General features: G+C 43.6%; 1 long non-coding RNA gene across 3 annotated transcripts in view; it reads left to right on the forward strand.

The window, feature by feature from the left end:
* Nucleotides 1–15,855: 15,855 nt before the first annotated feature.
* LOC128345117 (uncharacterized) overlaps nt 15,856–24,855 on the forward strand; it is a 61,504-nt gene continuing 52,504 nt past the window's right edge. For all 3 annotated transcript variants that reach the window (XR_008316274.1, XR_008316275.1, XR_008316273.1), the window contains exons 1-2: nt 15,856–15,968; nt 22,691–22,825. This is a non-coding gene — a long non-coding RNA (uncharacterized LOC128345117). The remainder of the gene's footprint in view (nt 15,969–22,690; nt 22,826–24,855) is intronic.

Consider the following 24,855-nt stretch of genomic DNA (forward strand, 5'->3'; position numbering starts at 1 on the left):
GTGGTGTAGGTAGAGAAGAACTGGATTCTGTTGGAAGGAAACTAATTTTAAAAATCCATTTGCTATGCAGAGAGCTAACCAGGTATTTCGCTGGATTGTGGCCAGTATCTGTAACATGAATATGTCCACTGGGGGTTATGGTCCTTTGGGCAAATATTAAGAAATTGATCTCTATTGGTGGGCTGGTCTCTGCTTTACCTGTAACAACCCATCCGCTTTATTATTCTGCTTATACTACATGTCTGTGTGCCATTTCAGAGTCAGTGAACTCCTAATATTTATAAATGTCATGTGGAACTTTTCATAGCACAATTCCATATAGCAATACTGCACAGTCCTTAATGAGTGCACAGTATATACAAAACATTCCAACCACTTTTTACAGTCTTCCTAGCACTCTGTGGATGTTTGTGAGAAATGGCGTTGGGTGGGGTGGGACAGGGCAGTATTGACAGTTGAGTGTTTTCTGTCTGGAGTTAATTGGACGTGAGGTTGCAGGCTGTGGGGAGCTACACAAATTACATCGTCTGGAGGGTTCTGCTGCCTGCCAGAAGAGTGCCTGTTTGCTTCCACTATGTTCTTCTTGCATTTTTGTAAATAAAGAACCTATTACAAAGATACTGTAAGTCACCAGTGCCCTCTCATTCAAAGGAAACTAAGCCTGGCAGCACTGACCCTGCAATCCCTCATTAGCTGGAGAACTGGAAAGTGTATGACAATATGACTGCTCCTATGTCATGATGTTGACATGGTCTTCTGCTGACAATCAAGCCTGGTGCAACATGCATGCCAAATTTCTTTCAGGTTCAATAGAAGGATGAACCCAAGCCTGTATTTTTAAGATCTGTGGCATTGTAGAATGTATGAATTACTAATGTTCCACTTTCCCCCTCTTTTTGTTCCAGTTGTATTAAGCAAACTGGCTTCTTAGAACAAGGATTATACAAGGGGCCATTTGACTGTGGAGGAATTGGTTGATATACAGAATGAATGACAAGCAGCCTTGGGGAATGGGAAGTCAGAACAGAAAATGTGTTGCTTTTCACCTCTCAGACCACTGTTAAAGCTATTGTATGCTCTACAGCTTTGCTAACACTTTACTGTTTGAGAAAAACAGGGATCTGAAAATGTGTTCTCCTTCCCCACAAGCAGCAGTATTGGCAAATAACTTCTGCCAACAAGGACAAAAGAACTTTGAAAAACATTACATGAAGAGCACAGAGGTCATAATTAAAAGTAGTGCCTTAATCTTTCAAAGCTCAACACATCTGGGAAATACCACTGGAAACCATCATATGCTTCCAAAAGAGAGACACATGTGCTGATTACTTAATAATCCTTCTTCTGACTAAAGCTTGTTAGATACTGAAGAGGATATTGTCATGCAAATAGTGATGCTGGCTTAATTAGTAAGCTATTATTTGCAGTGGATTAACACATTTGAGGGCCCTAGTAATATCCACTGGGACAAATGTAGGCTTCTCTCCTGCTGGAGATACACTTTCATATTTTTTTTTTGGGGGGGAGTATCAGATGATGATTTATTCTACCCAGATTATGTAGGAAGTTCATGATGTCCCATAATCTTCTACAGCAGGTACAGCATTCATATCAGTGTTGTGTCTGTGATAAAGAAAACCACTTTAAACAACCACACTGTCTTCTAATAGTTGCAAGTGTCATGTGGACAAATTGTATATGGAACTTTCCACAGTGTAATTCCATATAGATTGTTGGCACAGTCATTGAGACAATGGGATGTTGTCAAGCTTTGGTTGCTGAGGAGCATTCAGGCAGCCAGGGGCAGATTCAGGGGGGTTGCAGGCGTGTAGTGGCAGCCCCTTTGAATTTAAATAGAGAGTTGACCCTCCCACAGGCATGCATTACCATTGGTACTAGCAGAGTCAAATAAGGGTTAATTTCCCTTCCGGCTGCTAGCCTGCCCTCCCCCAGCAGGAGCAGGAGTAGGAGCAGCAGCAGCCGCCACCGCCTGATTGGTTTGCCTGCAGTCTTGTGCTTCTCTCCTGCTTGATATTTGAATGTAATTTGCAAAGTAAGGAAGCCACAAGGAGGAGCTGAATGGGATTTGGAAGCTGGCTGATGGGCTTGTCTTACTCAAGGAAAGTAAAACATAAAGACCCCAAACTCTTATCTGTTTGTTTTATTTGTGTGTGATTTGTTTCCCTCGCTTAAGCAACGGTGTTTCTCTTCCCCCCCTCTCTATGAACGGTGTGTGCGCGTGTGTGAAATAAGTCCCAAGCCCACTTGAAAACCTCCATTTGTGTGCTTTTAAAAATGGATTTAGTCTTGTTTTTGTTCCTGCCTTTTAGTTTACCATGTGCTGGCTGTTGGGTTTGAAGATACTAAACTGTTTATAGCTCTAATCTGGTGTCTCTGTGTGTGTGTGTGTGTGTGTGTGTGAGAGAGAGACTGCAACAAAGTTCTCAGAATGGCTTAAATAGCAAAATATGAGAAAATTGTTCTTTCCCAACATGTTTCTCATTACAATTACTATTTCATTTTGTTTAGTGCTTGTAACAGTAGATCATTTCTAAATAACATACATATTGTCTTTTAATAAGCTTGTAATGGACTAAAATACCCCAACTTCTTGAAAGTAGCTTCACAAATTACTAAAATGGACATTAAGCATTTCCCTCTCTCCCACCAAAAGTCTTTTATACACTTGCTTCAAAAGAAGGCTTTACAAAGCAGATCACTGGAAACTCATTTTTAAAGCTTGCTTGCCCTTGAAATACTTGCTTGTCTTTAATTCTAATAAATTGGGATAACTCCATATATTAATTATTTATAAATAAATAAATAATAAATATATGACATTCTGCTGTCCTGTTTGAAATAAGATTGGTGGCTTTTCCTTCGGTAGTGCATAGACATGCACTATAGTTGTATATGGTTTTTGATTAAATGCAGTTCATAGAAGGGATCAAACTTGGCTGCTTACTACTATTTGAACATGCTTAGGATTGGAGTGCATGTGGCTGAAAGTCAACATAAATATGTATCCTTACCCATAAAAGCCTTGGGCGTGCGTCCGTGCCGCCCGTGTCTTTTTCGCCCGTTCTGGGCATGCGCGGAGATGGGCGGCCATGTTGGACCCGGCCGCCGGTGGGCGACTGGCCCCGATGGCGGCGGCCGCCGCCACGGGAGACCAGAAGGAGCAGAAGCGGCGGGCGGAGAGTGCGGCCGAGGCGGCGGCGGAGGTGTCGGCCCAAGGAGTGCGCCCGAGGCGGGTGAGGCGGCAGCGGGAACCGCCCCCCCACTAGAGCCCGTTATTACAACGGGCTTACACATACTAGTATGTTATAAACACATATATTTTTTATTATGACACACATCCCGTTCTTCCTCCAAAGAGTTCAGGGTAGTGTACATGTTCTTTCTCACCTCTTTTATCCTCACAACAATCCTCTGAGGCAGGTTTGGAGATGAGAGAGAGGGTGTCTCACAGTGAGTTCCATGACTGAATGGGGAATGCAAGTGCCCCCCACCCCACCTCAATCCTAGTCTTAACACTGTAATAACTACACCACACTGATTTCTCAACTGTGTGGGTATTGATTGCAAGAGAGAAAGGAGATTCATTTTTAGTAGTGAAGCAAACTAATGGGGAGGAGAGATGTTGGAATTGAAGGACTTTGCACTGCCTCATGCTTCAGTGACAGAGGGGGACAGACTAGTGAGTCAGAGGGCTAGAGGGGTCAAGACAATGGTTATTCCTTCTCTCTACTGCTCTGACACTATCCCTTTGATATGTAGATTGCAACTGTCAGGGACTTCCTTCCTGCCTGCCTCCCTTCCTTTCTTCTTCCTCCTTCTCCCTATCACACACGCTTGCCTCTCTTTGCACCATGTGTGCACAGAGATGCAGACAGCATCTGTCTGCATCTAGCTAGCTAGACAGATTAGAGATTCTATTTCTCCACTTTCCTATCTAGAATGGAGTTCTCCAATAAAGACTCCTCATTTTGATTTGAAACTATGAACTTGCTCCAAGTTTCTTTTGCTCTTACTAGACATGCATGCCTGGGCAGACTCTGCTGTAATAGAAGTGTATCTCTTACCAGAGAGAATTCTCAAAATTGGATACCTTTAGGGAGCATGAAATTGTTTAATTATCCAAATGTGGGGAGTCTGTGGGCCTCAGCCAAGCCATCTGGGCCCAGGCCCTGTATCTTTTAAGTACCTAGCAACACCTCTGCAAGGGAGAGAGGAAGAGGGAAGGAAGAATGGCAGGATTGTCCATGCAACATCTGGTATCGGCAGGTATGTTGTTCAGAATTTCTTCTGAAAATAAAAAACTAAAAATTCAATCTTTCCCTGGTGGTTTCCAGATGACTGCTTAAAACTGTCTTGCAATGTATAGATTTGGTGTGCATTCATATGATCTGGGTTTGGACACTGTCTTGCATAAGGTGCCATTCAGACAGCATTGGCTTTTATCTTGGCACCACAGGCTTACTTTGTTGTATGTCCATCATGAAAAAATAGCTGATTTTCTGAGAGTTGAGAACACTTTGCCTCTGCCTGCCTGACACCAAAGCAAGCATGCAGAGAATCCACTCACATAGGAATCCCTTATCCCTTCAGTTCTAGGGGATATTTTCATGATTAGCAAAAATCGGGCTAGGAGAGCCTAGCTCGATTTTTGCTAATCATGAGAACCACCGGGCTCGGCTGCGAGCCCGGTGGTTCTGGAGTGGTTAACCCACTCCTGTAGCCCTCCCCATAGCCCGGGTTTGCGGAGCAAGCACTCTGCGAACCCGGGCTATCTGGTCGTGAGTAGCTGCGGTGCAGCTTTGTGCCGTGGCTACTCATCAGTAGACCCCTGGAGGGGAGGCAAAAAGCGGCCTCCTGGCTCTGGGGGTCTCCGCAGTATGCCACATGCAGGGCATACTGGGGCTTCTGGGGGCCACACGGCCCCTGAGCTCCCCAGCCCCCGCCGGCTCCATCACGGAGCTGGCAATCATGTGGGCGGCCAATCTGGCCACTCATGTGTGGGAAGAGCAGGCTTAGCCTGCTCTCCCCGCGCACTGGAAGAAACCGGGTCTCACTGATCGTGAGACCCGGTCCCTAGAGATGAGATTAACTCTTTACCTTCTGGCTGGGAATAACCCCGCCACCAATTCCGTTCTTAAAATTTATTTCTCTTGCTTTCCCCCTCACAGCAGCGCCTTGGCTCCCATCTTCCTAAGGAGATCAGCAGCAGCTCCTCCCAGCTGTTAATTTCATCCCAGAACTGCATAGCCCTCTGCACAGCAGCAACCTTTTTATCCCTGCCATCAACTTCAGCTTGATGCCCAGTGCTTTTGAGCAAATTCACCTGGGGGAGGGAGGGAGGGAAAGCCCTCACGTTACCCACCCCTCTCCACTCTTCTCTCTCTCTTTTGAAGCACCCTCCCTTGTGTATGATTCCAGGGGTAGGGGAGGGGTTGCTGTTTTCCCTCCTCATTTCTGCTTTCCCCCTCAAAGCCTCAGTGGTGTAAATCTGACACAGCTAACTTTAACTGGCTTCAAAGCATTAGGGTTAACCATAGGATTTTACACCACTTCTTCCAGCGCAGTCTGGAAATCACCCCTGAGTGTATTTTGGGGTAAACATTACTAATTTTGGTATAAAAGTACTCCATGAATTTAAGTGGCAGGGCAAGAGAGGAGGCAAGAAAGGGAATGAGAGGAAGGTGGGGGGTGGGGGGGAAGGAGGAAGACAGAAAGTGGTGTGAGGCGGGCATGAGGTGAAAGAAAGTAGTGCAAGACGATGTGTGGCCCCCCAGAGGTGCATTGGCATCCAATCCGGCCCACCACCAGATCTGAGTTTGACACCCCTGGCATAGTGCATTTGCAAGAGAGAGAACATCCAAGGCCCAATATTTTTTATAAATGAGGGGGTGAATATTTTAGGGGGGGATTCCTGTGGCATCCCCTATAATTTCCTGCTAGATCCACCCCTGCAGGCACCAACATATTAATGGGTGGTTCTGAGCTGTCCATACTGCTTCAGACACCCAAGGAACCACCAGCAGAGTGCAGATACTTAAAGTACTGCACCGGTACTTGGAAACTACTTAGGCCGCACTCCTGAAGTGCAGGCATGCTACTTTAAGTATTTACACTCTTCCGCAAAGGCACGAAACCTGCATTACTGCTGTGTAATATTTTATTTTATTTATTTTTACATTTATATCCCGCCCTTTCTCCAAGGATCCCAGAGTGGTGTACATGGTTATGTTTCTCCTCACAACAACCCTGTGAGGTAGGTTAGGCTGAGAGAGACATGACTGGTTTTCCTGGTGCATTCCATGGTAACCAAACAATGCCATTAGAAGCGAAAATGAAATGCTTAAGTATAGAACCACCAACTTCCAAGGAGTCACCTCTGGAGTGAAATGAATTAGATATTCAAGAATCCAAAACAAAGTCAAGTTGCTTGCTTGGTCTCCTAAATGTTTGGCTGGGCGGGGCCCTTGTTTTAGCTCTGTTCCTTTGCTTGTTCCTTGTTCTTTACCCCTTTCCGCCCCCCAGCCATAAATTGTGCTTCTGCTGACAGCAGTGGTAATTGCTTTATGTAGAATAAAAGTCCCTCCATTCTCTTGCTCTGTTTTTATAGTATATGCAACCTTACCGAGCTAAAGTTTAAAAGGACAGAAAAATTCATGGTGTTTGCAGTAAGAGCATGTTTTATGCTTTCCTGGTGCTAAAAGCAGGAGGATGGTTACACGGATATGGAAATGTCAGAGGCACGAGGCTGTTTCTGAGGCAGTAAATGTTTCTTTTATTTCCCTTTCCCCTTTTTACAATGGTTGCTATTAATTTTAAACTTCCCTGGCATTTGCAGCGCTCAGAAGGGCAAGAGTCTCTCTTTGGGCTCTCCTGCTTTTCTCCTGAACAAAATCTTTCCGTTTAAAGCAATGCTGCAAGCATTCTTTGCTTTTTTCAGGAAAGCATTTTTGGAGAGCAAAAATGCTACAGGGAGTGAAAGGACAATGTTTAGGTTGCCTCTTGTGCCAAGTATAGGCTCTGGACAACCTGGGGGCTTTTCAGACAGTAGGCTTTACCACAGGTTTACTGTGAAGCTTTACTGCGAGTTCAGGGCATATCAGATACTCTGACACAAAAAGAGGATTTTTTTTTTAACCCTGATATAAATCGGGCTAAGTTCCAATATGGAGGGGAAAACTTGAATCGTGTGAAGTGCTCTCTGAAATATTGCAGGGACTTCTTCAAGGTAAATCTGGCTGATATGTGAATGTACACACACCCTCCCAAAGTAAAATTGCATTAAAGTTGCCATCTGAAAAAGCTCTTGGAGATTGGGCATGGTTAAGCTTGCAGTAAAGCACTCCAAAGCCCTATTGACTTCAGTGGTAGAAAGCTAAGCACTTCCCAGGTGGAAAGAATTTGTCATTGGAAGACCTTCTTCAGTGGTATCTCTGGCCCTATTCAGACTACAGTGTATGTGTATACAGGTGTCTGTACAGGTAACTGTGTATACAAGTGTCTGTATAGGTAACTGTGCATACAGGTGTCTGTACATCCTTACATGTTTTTGCATGAATGGCTGTAGGTCTGTCCATTTTCAAAGTAAATGTGGTTTCGGGACCCCTCAAATGCAGATGGGAAGTGTACTACTGTATGTGTGTTGCACGTTGTGTGAAACAATGTATGTCTGTACAGCTCTATGCATGTATGCCAATTGTACATGTATGGAACATAATGTGTGAATAGGGACCAAGTGTTTCATTTCTGCTCTATAGCAATGTTTCACATCTTTGTAGCAGGTACAATGAATGCATGCAGGGAGGAGAGCGAGATAATGACAGCAAGCTCCGCCCTAAGCTATACAAATCCACGAAACTGTCTGTACATTCCCTGTGCATGTACAAACTGTCAGGGAGCATTGAAAATCAAGTTCCCCGGCATGAAAAGTGCCTACACTACACACATACATTTTGCCTGTACAGGCCAGGCCATACATGCATATGCTCTTATGCACATTCAAAGGTGAGGGGGTGGGATTCGCTGGGATGATCCTACAGCCTTCATGCACATTCACTGTACACCCTATAAATGTCTGGAAAGTGCTTGTGTCTGTGAACCCGGACTCCATGCACATATGGGGCTCCACTGCCAGCTACAGCCGCTCTGCCCATGAAACGAAGTTCTTGCGAGAGCGGACAATAGGAGAGTCCTGCTGGCAAAGTCTCATGTCCATGAGCTTCTGTCAGAAAAGACCAGCTGCACAGTTTATGTTGCCAGAAGACCAGTTGGCTGCCACATCCCTTTCCTCAATCCCATTCAACAGGGCTGCTGTTATGCCAACCAGCAAAATATTGGGATAGAAGCACAGCTAGCTTGATGGCCCGAGTACAGTGACATGTTCAGTTTTCGCAGTCCAGGTTTGAACCTTAAACAGCATTAAAATAATTAAGTGGCCTTTCATTTATCTAAGTTCGCTCTGACCAGGTGTGCTTATTGAACTAGGGTAGAAGACACTGAAAACACAAGGAAACAATGAAAGTGCTTTTTAGAGCGCTGTGGATAAAGACCTGTGAAGGACTATACTTCCCAGCAGTGAATATTGTAGTATATATGTCCTGTCTCTAAGATTAGGTTTGTGTTTGGGTGTGGTTTAGCTTTTTGTTTTCGAAGCGCAAGCTGCCCAGAGTTTGTCTGCAGTCTTGTCTATCCTGGGAATGAACTGAAGTTGTTTGTATAGGCTGAATAAAGAAGGATTCTAAACCTACTTTGTATCCTTCTCCTTCAGGCCCAAAGGTCAGGCTAACAGCGTGACTGGTTGTGAGTATGCCTAACAACATTACCTAAGGGAAGATACAGTACTACATGGTGTCAGAAGTGGGCCTGTACCTTTAGCAAGCTTGAAGCATTCTGCACAGGAGGCCTAGACTTGGAGAAATACAACAATAATGGAAGTTTTAAAGCCCCCTTTTGAGTTATATTTCTCTGGCAACGTGGGGGGAAATGGGAGAAGATGGGAAGAAAAGTTTTGTCTGTATCTGACTGTGACTAATCCAGTGGATAAACCAGAAGAGTATAATACTGCAGTTCTTCTGCATTGTATTGGTGACAAGGCATTGGGAATGTATAACTATATGCAGAATGTTTATGTAGATTCTGCCAGGAAGACTTTGGAAGAAGCCTTGAGAGCTTTTAGAATGTGTTTTGAGCCAAACATTATCAATTCTAGCAGATCATATATGCTGAAGCAGAGGGACTTGATAGTTTTGTTACCCGTGACATCACGAACTTGTGACTATATCTCGCAACTGTGCAGGCATACCTCACAGTTAGTAAGAGTCGCTGGGCAGAATGGACAGGCCCAGCACTCATTCCGGCCACTGGCGCTGGAGTGGAGGGCTGCTCAGCTCATCCCCTGGCAGCCACCCCTCAGCCTCACGGTGGCTGAAATTTAAAAAAAACACGGAGGTTTGATGTGGCAGGAGATCCCCCAAAGTAGGTTTTGGAGGGCCTCGTGGCGGGGGACCCTCGTGGCAGGGGCAGGCTAGGCCCCATCATTACCTACATGTGCCCCTGTCTGGGAGCGCGTCGGGGAAAAGGATGGAAACTGCAGTTTCTGTTGAACCCGCACCTTCAAGGTATGTCCGAAGGTGGCCATTCCATTACCAAATCTGTCGTCATAGCTTTGGTTTCAGAAACCAAATACAGGTGACTGTTTTGTAGCTGGTGCTGATCCTCTGACCTGCTGCACTGAGGTAATACCATACAGGATCAAATAAATTTATTTTATTTTTTGATTACATTTATATCCTGCTCTTCCTCTGAGGAGCTCAGAGCAGTGTTCATGGTTATTTTTATCCTCACAACAACCCTGTGAAGTAGGTTTAGGTTAGGCTGAGAGATAAATGACCGGCCCAGAGTCCCCGCCCCCCACTCAGCCAGTGCTTTCACAAAGATATTGTATATAAGCAAAAAGCTGTTTCAAGCTGATGCTAGGCTTGGCCTTCTCTATGCCATCTTCTGGCCCATTTAAGAATCATGGAGTCAGAAGAACAATAGTGTAACCATACACTGCAGTTCCTTTGTAATAAGGATAATGCAGACATGTTAAGTTGGGCAGACCAGGATGCCTTTATTCTGTTCACTATAAATAGGAGACCATTTTAGCTACTGTGATGCTATCCACTTTCGAGTCAACAGCCACTAAAAGGGAGTTATGGGCTAGGACAATGAATGGCCAGATCTAATTTTAAGGCAATGCTGTTCATCTTTAATAAAGAGTGGCCTTTCTGGGTTTCCATCAAAGTAAGAAAACCCCCCAATAAGAAATAAGTACAATCGGGGGGGGGGGTTGTTGCTGATGTGACAACAGGATTTATGTGAAAAATAAATATTCACCCATTTTTATGAAGGTGCTTAAAATATTTATAGCTGTGTTTTGTATGCTTTTCATGCCATGTCACTTTCTCTCTCTCTCTCTCTTAGTAGTACCTGATCAGTACCCCCCATTAATCACAATCACCCATGCTCATTCCCCTTATCCAAAGGGGACTTTTTACATCCCACCAGCTGGAGCTAAATGATCTAATTTATCCAGGGCTGTATGGACAGGGGGCTGGGGGAGATGCTTGAGGCCCCGTGCTTTACAGGGACCCCAGAGCTTTCTCATATTACTACACCCTCAGTGGACTGCCATTGAATGTGTGAGCTTTCTCTGTTGAAAGGTATCATTCTTGACGTGGTTTCAGGTGTTATGAATGATTTATCTGTGCTGCTTAGAGAGACCAAAGTCCCTTACAGTCAAGATGTCTAAGCCTTTTAAATATTACCACATGCCCTCTTGATAAAAATTACTTATCCTCTAAAGCAGGGATTCTCAACACTGGGTTACTGGACTTCAACTTCCATGATCCCCAGCCCCAGTGGCCTTTGGTTGGGGATTATGGGAGTTGAAGTCCAATAACATCTGGGGACCCAACGTTGAGAATCCCTGCTCTAAAGTGTTGTGACATGTTGCTATAAAGGCGCTTTATCTATCTTGGTCTGCCTACCTAGATCCCTAGAATACTGGACTCATAGAATCTATAGTCACTGTCATAAGACAAATGTTTATACTATGTTATTTATTTATTTATTTGATTTAATTTGATTTCTATACCGCCCTTCCAAAAATGGCTCAGGGCAGTTTACGCAGAGAAATAATAAATAAATAAGATGGATCCCTGTCCCCAAAAGGCTCACAAACTAAAAAGAAACATAAGATAGACACCAGCAACAGTCACCGGAGGAACTGTGCTGGGGGTGGATAGGGCCAGTTACTCTCCCACTGCTAAATAAAAGAGAATCGCCATGTTAAAAAGTACCTCTTGGCCAAGTTAGCCACCGCTAACAGTACTCTGTTGAGGAGCAGGGGAGGGACATGGGCGGGGAGATGGAGTAGCTGTGGTTTATAAGAATAATCTCTCCCTGACCAGGATCCCTGTGGAAATGTCTGACCATATTGAATGTGTGTACCTAAGTTTGGGGACCAGGGATAGACTGGGACTTCTGTAGATGTACCGATCTACCCATTGCCCGATGGAGTCCCTAACTGAGCTGATGGACTTGGTCTCGGGTTTGGCATTGGAGTCCTCCAGGCTTGTGGTGCTGGGGGACCAATGACCACTTTGGGACCAATTTGTCTGGGGTGGCTCAGGAGTTCATAGCAGCCATGACAACTATGGGTCTACCTCAAAGGGTCTTGGGACCAATGCACATTGCAGGTGACACACTTGATCTGGTCTTTCACTCTGATCAGGGTGGTGTTCCGTGGTTGGGACTCGCATGAATTTTCCCATTGTCATGGACGGACCACCATCTGGTTAAGTTGGACTCACAGTCACACCCCACCTTCGCAGGGCCGAGGCATCAATTAGAATGCTCTGCCCAAGAAGGTTATTGGATCCAATCGGGTTCCAAGAAACCTTGGAAGGATTTAGCATTGGCTCTGCTGGTGATCCTGTTGATGCCCTGGTGGAGAATTGGAACAGCAAATTCGCCAGGGCAGTAGACAATATCGCTCCTAAACGTCCTCTCCAACCCGCTTCAAAATGTTCTCCCTTGGTATACAGAAGAACTACAGTAGCTGAATCGGTAAGGTAGACAACTGGAGCGCAAGTGGAGGAAGACTCAACTCGAATCCATACAACATAGAGCTCATTTGAAGACCTCTTACCTCTGGGGAAGATTCCAGATGGTGTCTATCGGGGACTGTTGTTCTTCAAAAACTGAACTTCAGTATGGTGTCTTTCAGGGCTCCGTATTGTCTCTGATGTTGTTTAACATCTACATGAAACTACAGGGAGAGTTCATCAGGAGATTTGGTGCAGGGTGCTATCAGTATGCTGATGACACCCAAATCTATTTCTCCATGTCAACATCATCGGGAGAAGGCATAACCTCCCTAAATGCCTGCCTGGAGGCTGTGATGGGCTGGATGATAGGTAATAAACTGAGGCTGAATCCGGATCAGTTGGAGGTACTTATTGTGCAGGGTCAGAACTCTGGAGTTGATTTTGATCTGCCTGTTCTGGATGGGGTCACACTTCCCCAGAAGGAACAGGTACACAGTCTGGGGGTGCTTCTGGACACAAAACTCTCCCTGCTGTCCCAGGTTGAGGCAGTGGCCAGAGGTGTCTTTTATCAGCTTTGGTTGATATGCCAGCGGCATCCATTTCTTGAGATAAATAAGCTCAGAACAGTAGTACATTTGCTGGACACCTCCAGACTTGATTACTGCAATGCGCTCTATGTGGGGCTGCCTTTGTATATAGTCCAGAAACTGCTGTTGGTCCAGAATCCAGCAGTCAGGTTGGTCACTTCCGGTTCACACTTTAGGGGAAAGGAGGGGCTGATCAGAGGCTGATTGTTACAGTGGTTTAAGTAAAGTAACAAACCATGCCATCTCAAACTTTCGACTACATTGGAATAAGCTAGATGTTATGATGAATATGTGTGAATTGACCTTACAAGTTTATTAAACCAAGGGTCAAACTAGATTATGTGTTAGGCATGGGCTATTCAGCTGCATATTTGGTTTTTAAAAAAAATTTCTTTGTAAAATAATAGAAGTAGAGTATGTCCTTGATTTCAATTTGGAGTGTGGGATTTAAACCTTTGCCCCCAGTATGATCCCAGTGGGCTCACCCAGTGTCTGTTGTTTGATTGGGGAGGAAAGCGCTCATTGGTGCCAGCTCTCTTCAGTTCATTAGAGGTCACTACAATGTCATATTATTGAGCTAGTTTGTAAAAGAATTGAATGTTAGGACCCAAAAGAAATCCATATCCCTCAATTCATATTCATTGGAATACTGATTGGGAATATCACCTTGAGCACATCAGTTCAAGCAGCTGTCCTGTCTGTGAGTTTCCAGAGCCACTGCTTAATCCTCTCTCTTCTGTCACTAGTTTGTTCAAAATCACCTCCTTCTTGCAGGAGAGAAAAGAGCTGAGGGGAGGGTTTTTAAATTTGGCCGGGAGAAATGGGAAGAGAAAGCTTAAGCAGCCCTTTGCTTGCTGCCACTCTCCCACTCCTGAGTGCAGTGAATCACTGAGGCTGCTTTTTGGCTGGGAGGCGGGGAGGAATTTTCGGAGATTGCTTATGCATTTCCCATACAGTGTTCTCTCTAACAGGGATTCCCAGATGTTGTTGACTACAACTCCCAGAATCCCCAGCTGCAATGACTTTTTCTTGGGGATTATGGGAGCTGTAGTCAACAACGTCTGGGAATCCCTGTTAGAGGGATCACTGTTCCCATGTCATATCTACTTTAGTCTCTCAGGTGTATTCTTTTTTCCTTACTTAGAATGGGAAATGCATTTCACTCTTACACTTCAAAAGGAGGAGTGAAACTGTATAAGAATCAGAATTTTCTGCCTTCAGAGGAGGCTGCCAGTTGCACAGTGTATAAAGGATTACATTGGGTGGGCCTACCAATTAGAAGGAGGCATCTCCAGACAGACTGGGGTGGGACTGATGCAGAGATGCTAAATGCAGTCTTGAGCGTTAGTAATTCTACTGTACCTCTGTACTGAAAGTCGTTGAATGAATGCTCTTTTGTACTGGATGCCAAAATGGGGTGGGGGGTGGGGAATGACCTGCCCCCAGAAGATGCTCATTGGAAGGAGGTGGGGCCAGGGCAATTTAATCATACTGAAATGTCATGGGCAGCTTCTTTTGTAAGTTTTTCTGGTTCAAAGAGGTGTTACATTTTTTGATTTAATTTTAATTATTTTATTACCAGTCTTGCATGACACCTCAGTTTGCCCTGGCATGTTGCACAGGGATGACTAGTCCAAGTGTGACCACATTTCCCACAACCTTTTTGAGAGTGGCAGTCTGATTGACCTCTTAAAACACATAATTGTAGGGGCTAGTAAGTACAGCACAGTGGCTTGATCCCTGACGGATTTTTGCGTGTGTGTGTTGAGAGCTTCAGCCTGCATGGGTATATGGATGCCTAGGCAGAAAGGCACAGCAGGGGATGTTGCTGTTCCAATATAATCACACCCTCACAAGTGTTATGAAGTGCAATCAAATCATGCTCGACTCCCGAAGGGAAATGATTATTTCCATGTAACAACACTCCCTGGAGTGGCCTTATTGGTATTATAAAGAGTGTTTATTGTGGAGAAACCTTTTTTTTTTTTAAATGCTGGCTGTTAAGAATATTGAACCACCATTGCAGTTAAGAAGGAGCTGTAATATAGCTCTTTAGAATTTTTCATTAACTTTGCTCAGTCCCTTCCTCGGGCAGAGTTAAAATCCAGAAAATGACCACTTAACGCACACAGAGACAGAAACATCTCTTCAGCACCCTGCCACACAGATATTTGTCCCCCTCCATCCTTCCTCTAGTATGTGTATGTATGTATTTATTTATTTAGTACATTTATATACCGCTCCATACAAAAAAAGTCCCTGGGCAGTTCACAATATAAAACCAATTAAAACATTAACATAATAAAAAACAATTTAAAATACAATAAACAGTCTAAAATTTCACTCCCTGCTGAAATAAGAACATCTCTTTCTCTGTTTGCTTTTAGGAGGACCCTGACGGCATACCTGTTTTCCCAGGCTTTTTAATTTTAGTGGGTTTTTTTAATCTCTTGTGATTTGTATCTGTTTTTTAAAATATTTTTAAATATTTTATATTTTCTATCAACCTGTACACTGCCTAGATATTTCTATATTAGGCAGTATAGAAGTTCAATCAATCAATCAATCAATCAATCAATCAAGCCGAAGCGTTGAAACATCTAATTAAACAGGATTGTCTTTAGATCCTTCTTAAAAACATTCAGAGAAGGGAAAACGCTAATGTTGTAGTAAGCTGGATGCCGCCAAGAGTTTTCCTCCTTGTATGTTTCTGTTTTCGATGACCACCAGACAGCGGGGAAGCACCAGTCTCTAGTAAGAGGTTTCATGTCCAGAGAGTTTCTGCGGGCTCTTAAACTAAACACTTCCTAAGGCATTTCATCACAATGCCAGTGGTTTCAGAGTTTTGTCGCCTGTCTCCATTCTTTTCAGAGATGAATCATAAGCTGCTGCGGGGAGAGCAGAGAAAAGGAATATTATGGTTTTACCCTGCTCTTTTTAACAAGGGCAGGTTCAAGCCCTTAAGCTCCTTTAATCACAGGTATTTTCAGCTCTGTGTCTGCTTCAGGAAGGAGGGGGAAGGAGGATCAGCCAGCCTTCTCCCTTCTCCTCAACTTGTGACTGGCTGGCTGGCGCTCAGCAGCATTTCCCTTGCCCTTGAGCCCCTCCGGCTGAGGGCAGGGTGAGCTGAACCTGAGTGCTAGCCAGCCAGTCAGGAGGAGAGGAAGAGGGAGGGACCTGTCACTCCTCCCCCACTCCGGGAGAGAACTGTATCCTTGGAAACTGAGATGAGATCTCCAACCGATGTCAATGAGTCAGGGAGGCAGGACAGGTGAGTAAGGGGTGAGCTGTTGCCCAGTCAGTGGCCTCCCTTCCTCAGGGGTCCCAGGACACTTGACCCACATTGTTCAATTATGGTTATTATAACCCTGGAAAGCTACTCTGCTTTCTGATGACTATGCAGTTATGACTGATGACTATACAGACCTTTTTTCTATCTACTTCAAAGATAGAGTAGACGATATGAAACAATGATTTATGTACTCTCCCAGCAGCTAAGAAACTGGCAACATACTTTGCTATTCAGACAGAAATGCAAAACCCAGATTTTGCCAGTGAAAAATCACAAGGATTCTCTTGAAGTTGCTCCCAATGGCATGTGTTGGGATGGGTGAAGACTGACATTGGGTTCTGGCTGTGTTCTGTTGCTGTGTGCCCATTCTGTTTATGATGTCAACATGTGTTTTTAGATGAAGCATGCTATGAATATTCCATCCAACAATTAGGATACTGTTCTTTCCAAGTTGAGCTCTGAGTGTCAACAATACCAGTGTGCCTCAGGTCCCTTGTTCTATGGGTCTGCTGAATCGTCCCATACCAGATGGAGATTTCCTGCTTGCTTTGCCTGCTTGCCGTGTAATGAACCTGGGCTTGTCTGAGCAGGGCTGCACAAAGAAAGAACCCTCTCTACCTTTACAACTAAGAAACGAAAAGGGCAGTACAGTAAATGAAGCGGATAGAATCAGTAATCGACAACAAGCAAGGCCGCTGGATCTGTATTTGCATGCATAGGTTTATGTATAGGAGAAAGGCTTCAAGAGATACAAAATTAAAATTGGCTTGGAATGAAATATTGGAATGAAATAGGCCAGCACTGGTGATTACAAATGCTCACTCAAGATCTAGCTTGTGCTTCATTGTAATCCAAATGAGGGAACATGTATCACGCCATAAAGCTGCTTGGTTGAAGTTCTTTGCATAGGAAATGAAGGGGCGACAGGTGGGCCTCCCCCCCCCCCCGCAAATTCCACCTTGTCCTCTTCCAGAATTAACTGGGGGGTACTTTTTTTTTTTTTTTTGCATAAAAAGGCTATTTGCCCCAAAGTGACTTTGGAGGTAACACACAACTTGTTGCAATGTACAATTTAGCCACCACCAATAAAACTGTACAGCACGGCAGCTCTTAGTGTAGGTAAAGGTAAAGTGTGCCGTCGAGTCGGTGTCGACTCCTGGCGCCCACAGAGCCCTGTGGTTTTCTTTGGTAGCATACAGGAGGGGTTTACCATTGCCTCCTCCCGCTCAGTATGAGATGATGCCTTTCAGCATCTTCCTATATTGCTGCTGCCCGATATAGTACCAGTGGAGATTCGAATCGGCAACCTTCTGTTTGTTAATCAAGCATTTCCCCACTGCACCACTCAAGGTGACTGTTCAGTGTAGGTAGGCAAATCTATATGACTCGAAACAAGAACATAGTTCTATCACGAGGCTTATATCATCCAAGATATACCATATTATGCAGCAGCAGCTAATGTTGCTGTGAAGTCCCATCCAAGCCCACTTTATTCCATAACCGGGTTTTGGCCTGGTCAGCGGTTTCTGTCAACCAGTTGCAGCAGCACTGGTGATGGTTGTTGTACAGATGGTGGATCAGAGAGCTTCTTGGCTTCCCAGTATCCCTAGGGAATGCCTGGACTCAGTTGTCTGCATTGGCACTGGAGCTGGTCTTGGCAGTGTAGTGCAGTGGGGATTTGACAGGCAATGCTTGAATCAATGGGGGAAAGGTAGTGGGGGCCCTGAATGAAATCCATAAGGTGCACCCAGACTTCCCTTCCTATTTTGGTCGGATCCTTCCACACCAAACATTTAATATCCATTCCTGCCAAAGGAACTGTTTTTTTAAAAATGCCAAACTAATCTTATCAGTGGGCTAAAATGTCTCCACAAATACCTTATAATAATAATAATAATGTTTCCATAGTTCATTTTATTCAGTTCCAGATGTAGTGAAGGAAATTTTCCTAGCAGATCTGTTCCAAATTTTTAAAAATCCTGCTGTGGCCTTTTAAAATTCACAGACACTATGAGGAAATAAAACCCATTTATCTCCACATAGCAGCTTTCTACTGTTCCTCATTTTATAGGATTGCCCATTAAATGGCTGATTAGTTCTGTGTCTTTTATAAATATTTCAAGAGTTGCAATCTCTTTCAAAAGGTTTTCAGAGATTTGTGTCCAGCTTCTATTATCCATAGTACTTCACTTGATTGTTTTTATGGCTACATTTCCTGTTCGCTTCATTTATCGCAAGCCTAACTTGCATGTGTATGGATTTGCTAAGGTTTTGAAGCCATCTTAAAATGCATTTCTGTTGAAATGATGTGTGTTTTGAGGAGATATTTCAGTTTTACAGAATTACTCTAGGGTTCTTATACCCTTCCATACTTCTTGTTCTGCAGCACAGTGAATCTCCTCTCCTTCAAATGGTCACAAGAAAATTGGCAAACTGCTTGGATCTATTTATATAACTTTCTTTTTTTAAAAAAAGCAATAGTAAGAAACTGGTATAGTCCTCACATAGAAAGAATCCAAGCAACCTTTAGTGACTATTGGGTCAAGCTAATAATCACCTCATGAATACCTTGTGAGCTCTAGCAACTATAATCTGAGATAACCAACTATTTGGGATGCAAATATGAACAATCTAGGGAAGGTAAATAGACAACACAACAAAAATAACTTAGGTAGATTGCAAAGATAGCATGAAAATAAGATGTTTGAATGAAATGCAAGGAAAGAGTAGCATGAACATGTTGAAATGAAATACATGTTAAACAGTCAAATCTAGACCCTCTTTGTTTGTAATCTAGAGTCAAATCTAGACCCTCTTTGTTTATTGCATATTTGATATTCAGCACAAAATTGTGCTACTGAAGTTCCTTGCATTCACAGTGGCTCCATGCCACTGTGCATCATGTCAGCCATTAACAATAAAAATAATCATCTTAGTGCTTCCAGGGAAAGTTTACTGTGATAATGTGGAGAGCTAAACTTTCCTTTATTCATCTCTCTCCCTCTTTTTCTCTCTCTCTCTCTCTCCCCCTCTGAAATGAGACAGAGCTTAATGTTGTTGTGATATAAATTATGTGTAGTTGGATGTTCTAGTTTTATTTTCTACCATTCTTTTTTTGATGTGTAGGCAATTGTGGACTTCTATTTTTATTAATGTTACTTGTTAATGTTTTGCTTTTTCTCCAAGGAATACAGGATACTGTTTTAGACAACAAAACTTCTTGAGATAGGGCACCTTAGGTTTCTCTTAAATGATGCAGGAACTGTAAGGCTATGCTTCAGTACTCATGGAAATAATTACTTTGAAATTTGGTCAGGACGATGTTGCACACTCTTGATTCCATGGTAGTGTTAGACTGAGAGATGGTGAACTTTGGTTTTCTAGTGCAAGTTCAGTGCTTTAGATACTGCACCATAAGGCTTATCTGTTACCATTAACATTGCAGTAAGCAGAAGCAGTCACACCTTAATGGAATTGTTATTCATCCCTCAGCCTCAGCTCTTTTTAGTCACATCCTGGTGGTCTATGTTGCTTGTATGGAGACCAGTGACACAAGAGACAAACTATATTGCAGGAATGATTGCTTGGTAATACCTCCTACATTGATCTCTGAATTAGAACGGTGAATCTAGGTGGCACCCCTGTCTAATTTTGTTCTCCCTGTACCAATGGTGGCTTGAAATGTGGTTTAGGGTGACAGTTTCTTTACATTCACTGGCTTTACATTCACCTGTACCAATGGTGGCTTGAAATGTGGTTTAGGGTGACAGTTTCTTTACATTCACTGACATACTGAGGAAAATTGTTCAAATTAGTCCCATTGAAATTAAAAAGACTCATTAGGTAATATCTAACATGGCCTTTAAATTTCAATAGGACTACTTTTGAGCAATCTCCCTCAGTTTGTCAGCCACCAGCATTAAGAGACCACCTGAGCTAGGATGATACATTCCAGGTTTGAAGACAGGCGTTACACGAGGGAATAGGTGATTGCTACATCCACCCCAGAGATTGTTAAAACCAACAACAGTGAAAATAATGCCAATTATTAAAATAAAAAAGAGGGAGAAGGTAGTAATCACCACACCAGCTCTTCTGTTCCCTAAAGAAGCAACATAAAGATGTATCATGGGATTCCAAGATTGATTATTATTATTATTATTTATCTATATAATGTCTGATTCAAAAGGCTCTAGGCGGGTTACAAAAAACACAATAAAAACAGAACAAAACCAATTATTAAACAATTAAAATTTAAATCATTCAAAGATTACCACAATTAAAAGTTTTAAATAGCAATTAAAAATTTAAAATGTTCATAGTTTATTAAAAGCCTGGCTGAAAAAGTGTGTCTTAAGGGTTCTTTTAAAGGCTGGTAAAGATGTTAAGCCATGAATGTCTATAGGGAGCACATTCCACAGCCCAGGAACAACTACAGAGGAGGCCCGCTCCCAAGTCACCGCCAGACGTGCTGGTGATATACGAAGCCGAACCTCTCTTGATGATCTTAATGTGCAGTGGGGATCATGCAGAAGAAGGCGCTCCCCCAGGTAAACTGGTCCTAAGCCATTTACTGCAGAAATACCATCTTTCCTATACTTTGAGAACAGAAGGATGATTGAAGTGAATATATACGAACATATAAAGCTGCCTTATACTGAGTCAGACCATTGGTCCATCTAGTTCATTGTCTACACTTAAATGGCAATTGCTCTCCATACTTGTGCGCAAAGTATGTGCTCTACCGCTGAGCTCCAACCAACTCATCAATTATTCAACAGAGATTTTGAAAAGGCCTGTCTCTCCTATAAGAAGTGTACACATTTCTGAATTTTGGAACTGGAGTTCCTGTGCAAACCTAAATTCAGTTCACACTGTGATGGGTTTTACTCTGGTTGTATTCACATGTAACTTGAACATGGAGGTTGCTGAGCCCATGGTTAATTTTTCTGACCATGAATCGCACCGCAGCCATTCATCCATCTGGAGCCCTAACCTTTCAGGGCAGGGGGGCTCTTCCCTCTTCCTGGTCCACCAAGTCTGCATCCCAGCAAGCTCAGTACTGCTCATATCACCAGACTGTGGGCAAGACATCAGAATGTCTCCATGGCAGCAACCATTGGCCATGATCTTCAAGGGAGTATGCCAAGCGCAATCATGCCTTTTTGGAATGAACCGCCTGCTCACGGCAGGGAAAGGACATTTAAATCCCTTTAAATGCCAAGCAAGCTCTTCATCTGACAGTGAATGCACCTCCGTCCTTATAAGAGGCCCACAACAAAACAGTCTTGTACAAGCACAATTTCTGGCAGTGGGATGCTGAGGGGCACTATTTTTCTGTTACTCAGGAAAGGTAAGGGAACATGGTTACCTCCTACGAGGGAATATGTATATGAGGAAGGGTAAAGGATCCTGGAGTCTGGCCCACTGTGACTAAGGATGCTCTTGCAATGGCTCACCCCAGCAAAGCAGTCCACGGAGACTAAACCACATTCCTGCCCCCGTGGCAGCTTGCCGCCAGGGGATTAACATTCTCACAAGAGGGCCAGTCTACTGGGAAGACCTTAGGCTCGGCAACCTTTGGGCTTCCATCAGACTGCACGCTCATGAGTTGAGCCCCCACTTTTGTGGGGCCCTGTTCTCTCTGGTTATTGATAGAACTTTTGCACAGCAACCCCCTCCTCTCCAATGAAGCCTTTGACACACCCAAAGGAGAATTTGATGCTCCATGTGTCTGGGCATTACCAGGTGGACAGACTGGGGAACCACTGGGACCTGGGGACAGATCTTAGCTCTCATTCAAATTTCCCAGGACCAGCATTGCAGTGTATGAAGATCTGCCACTGTGGGGAATTACAGGAGAGGAGAGCCCTGGTTGTCTCTGCAACCCCAGGAGAGTGGGGTTGCCATACTGTGGGGAAAAAAAAAAAGGATATATTCAAATGGGCGGATGGGCTGGCAGGCAAAGGGCCTGCTTAGACAGTTCCTTCACAGAAGTTGCCAAGACAGGAAGAAAGGGAGATTCTGGGGTACCCATTGCCATGCCTTACTTGTGTGGAACAACCAGGCTGGGTGGCATCTGCCATCTAGCCTGCATTTGTGTCTCCATGACCTAATACTCTTGTGAGAGAGTGGTCCATGGGAGAAAGGATGTGGTCTCATATTAGTGATTCCACCCAATCCCTGTCCCCCTGGATGGTTCTTCTCATGAGTTGTGAAGGAGTATCACCATGGCCTTCCTCTCTCATGAGAGAGTGGTCTGCTCAGGAGCAGCATCCATCCTCATCACATATGAGGAACCTCTCTTTTCATTGGAGTCAGTGCTGTTCCTGCTGCTCAGCTCTTCTCATGAGTAAGCCTAGGGACCGCACACATTAACCCTAAGGGAAGGGGCTGGTCTCCCCAATAGACTTGAGCCATTCAATAATTCCTGGGTTGGGCTTCCTTTGAAACTCGACCCCAGATATCGCCACCCTGCCATATGTTACCATCCCAGTGATCTAATGGGGTTGCCCTGTTTATGTTACCACCATGACTGCATGTGCTTTTGAACATAAATCTTGATTGCTTCATTTCCAGACAGCAGCGCACATAGTGCCCATCTTTCCATCTCCTTTCTTTCCTGATTGTTGGGGGGTGGGGAGGACAAGGGACAGAGTGGGAAGAAGGCATGCCCCCATGTGACTTTTTCGTTTTGACAGGCTTACAAGCTTGGGATAGGACATAGCAACGTTCCTGTTGCCAGGTAACTACTTTATTGGATCACAGACGGGAGCAAGTGCTTGGAGAGGCGGCCAGTGAGAAGCGCCACAGGCATGGAATGGGCATGATCCTAGGTGAGTCTGGACTACCCTCTCTATGATTACAATCCCAGTAACAGCACAAAACCCCAGTTATGGTGGTGTCTGCATTCAGACGCAATGCTGCCACTGCAAAACCTGTTGTAAACTGCCCAGATACATACGTTTTGGGTGGTATAAAAATGTCAAATAAATAAATAAATAAATAAATAAATAAATCGCTCTGGTTGGGGCGGTGAAACTCACCACAAACCCAAGGTTTAAACTGGAGTTTGGCAATGGAAACCGCAGGTTGCTTTAGCCACAAACCTGTGGTGTCACACATTCGGACATACGCAAATCCCAACCTCTGCCCCATTAAACTGCGTTTTCACGTTATATGCAAATGTGGTTTCACAGTGGGGCATGGGAGCAACCTTCGAGCTTCCATACAATTCCCTCTAGGAGTGGAGTGTTTTGTATGAACGAAGGCCTACTTACATCTATCCTGTGTGATCAGTTTGCCATTAAAAAAAGGGCGAGTGGGTTGTGTCATTGGGAAGCAGTCATGTATGTATGTTCATACAGCCATGATGGGGGGTGGGTTGTGAATCTGAGTCTCACTGCAGCTCTCAACTGTATTTCACTACACAGATTAAACTGTTTAGAAAGCACAGAGGAACTGGCTTTCATTTGAATAATAACCAGGATTTAAAAAAAATACATAGCATGTTTCAAAGTGCTGAAAGTCTGGTTTGATTAAACATTTCTGATAGTCATGATGAAAATAAAATTGAACATAGTTCATTTTTAGGCAGCTTGCCTAGAGACATGTTGGGTGACCCTGAGGAAACCATTTTCTCTGACCTTCAGTCTTCTCTGTAAAATAAGAATGATAGTAACCTATACAGCAAGACTGGACAGAGGATTAATGATGAGAAAATGTTTCTTACTTAAGAACATAGCACAAAATAAGTTAAAATTTTAATGTTCATTACAATAGTTTGTCCTCATTGTAATGCTAGCAGCATATTTTCAGGAGAGCCCCTGTTTGGCCTGGCCTTCCAGGGTTTTTAACTGTTTGAATGTTTAATTGGTTTTATTCTGTTTTTATAGTTTTGATTGTAATTGTTAAGTGGTTTTAATTGGTTTTATTCTGTTGTAAACCACCCTGAGCTATTTTGGAAGGGCATTATATACATCGAATAAATGAATGAATAAATAAATATTCTCTCAGGTGTATAGTCCTGATTCACAATTATTTGCAGATGGGAATCAAGAGGGAAATGGGCCTTTGTTTGTTTATCATGGCAGCCTCCCCATCATTCTCCACTCTCAATGTATTAATCAATGGCAATAGACACCATTGCCTTTAGTGCGGTCAATGTTTATAGCTTTAACTTTCATAGCAAGGACATAAATACATACATTTCATTACACTTACACTGTTATTTGCTCATCATCCACCACTCTGAGATTATCGTAAGTCTTTGGTGGAAGCCATTAGGTTTTCAGCTTATAACTCACATTAGTATCAAAACACACTGCGACAAGGTCATAAAAGCGAAAAACCTCTCAGACTGAGCTGCAGCTATTCGTCGGTATTGGTCATTTTCCTAACATTGACATAATAGCAGATATCATCTTGGTGATTGTGTGTGTGTGTGTAACCTTCCTCCTCTCATGAGAAAAATTATCTTCTATACATGCGTTAAAATAGTATTTGGCTTGGTGAATGGAGAAAGCTGTTTCATTTGCCAGGATGGCTGATAGATACTTAGCATATCAGCACTCTTGCTCTTTCAAATGGAATGAGCAAACCATTTCTAGGAACAACGGCAAAAATTAGATTTCATGTTAGACTTTTGATTGATAGACCGACACTACAGTAGGGTCTGCTCCATTGAGCTATAGCTGTATGCTTCCTGGCAATGGATTCACTGTGTGCAGATGAGAGAGGAAATCATTTCTACCCAATTTTCTGTCTTCTCAGCAGACTGTGGATGGGTTGGACATCCTCCTCTGGGGACCTTGTGAAACATGGCTCACTCATGAAGAGGAGAGAACCCTGAAATAAAATATGGCAG

The sequence above is a fragment of the Hemicordylus capensis genome, chromosome 2 (genome assembly GCF_027244095.1).
Source record: "Hemicordylus capensis ecotype Gifberg chromosome 2, rHemCap1.1.pri, whole genome shotgun sequence".
Taxonomy (NCBI): domain Eukaryota; kingdom Metazoa; phylum Chordata; class Lepidosauria; order Squamata; family Cordylidae; genus Hemicordylus; species Hemicordylus capensis.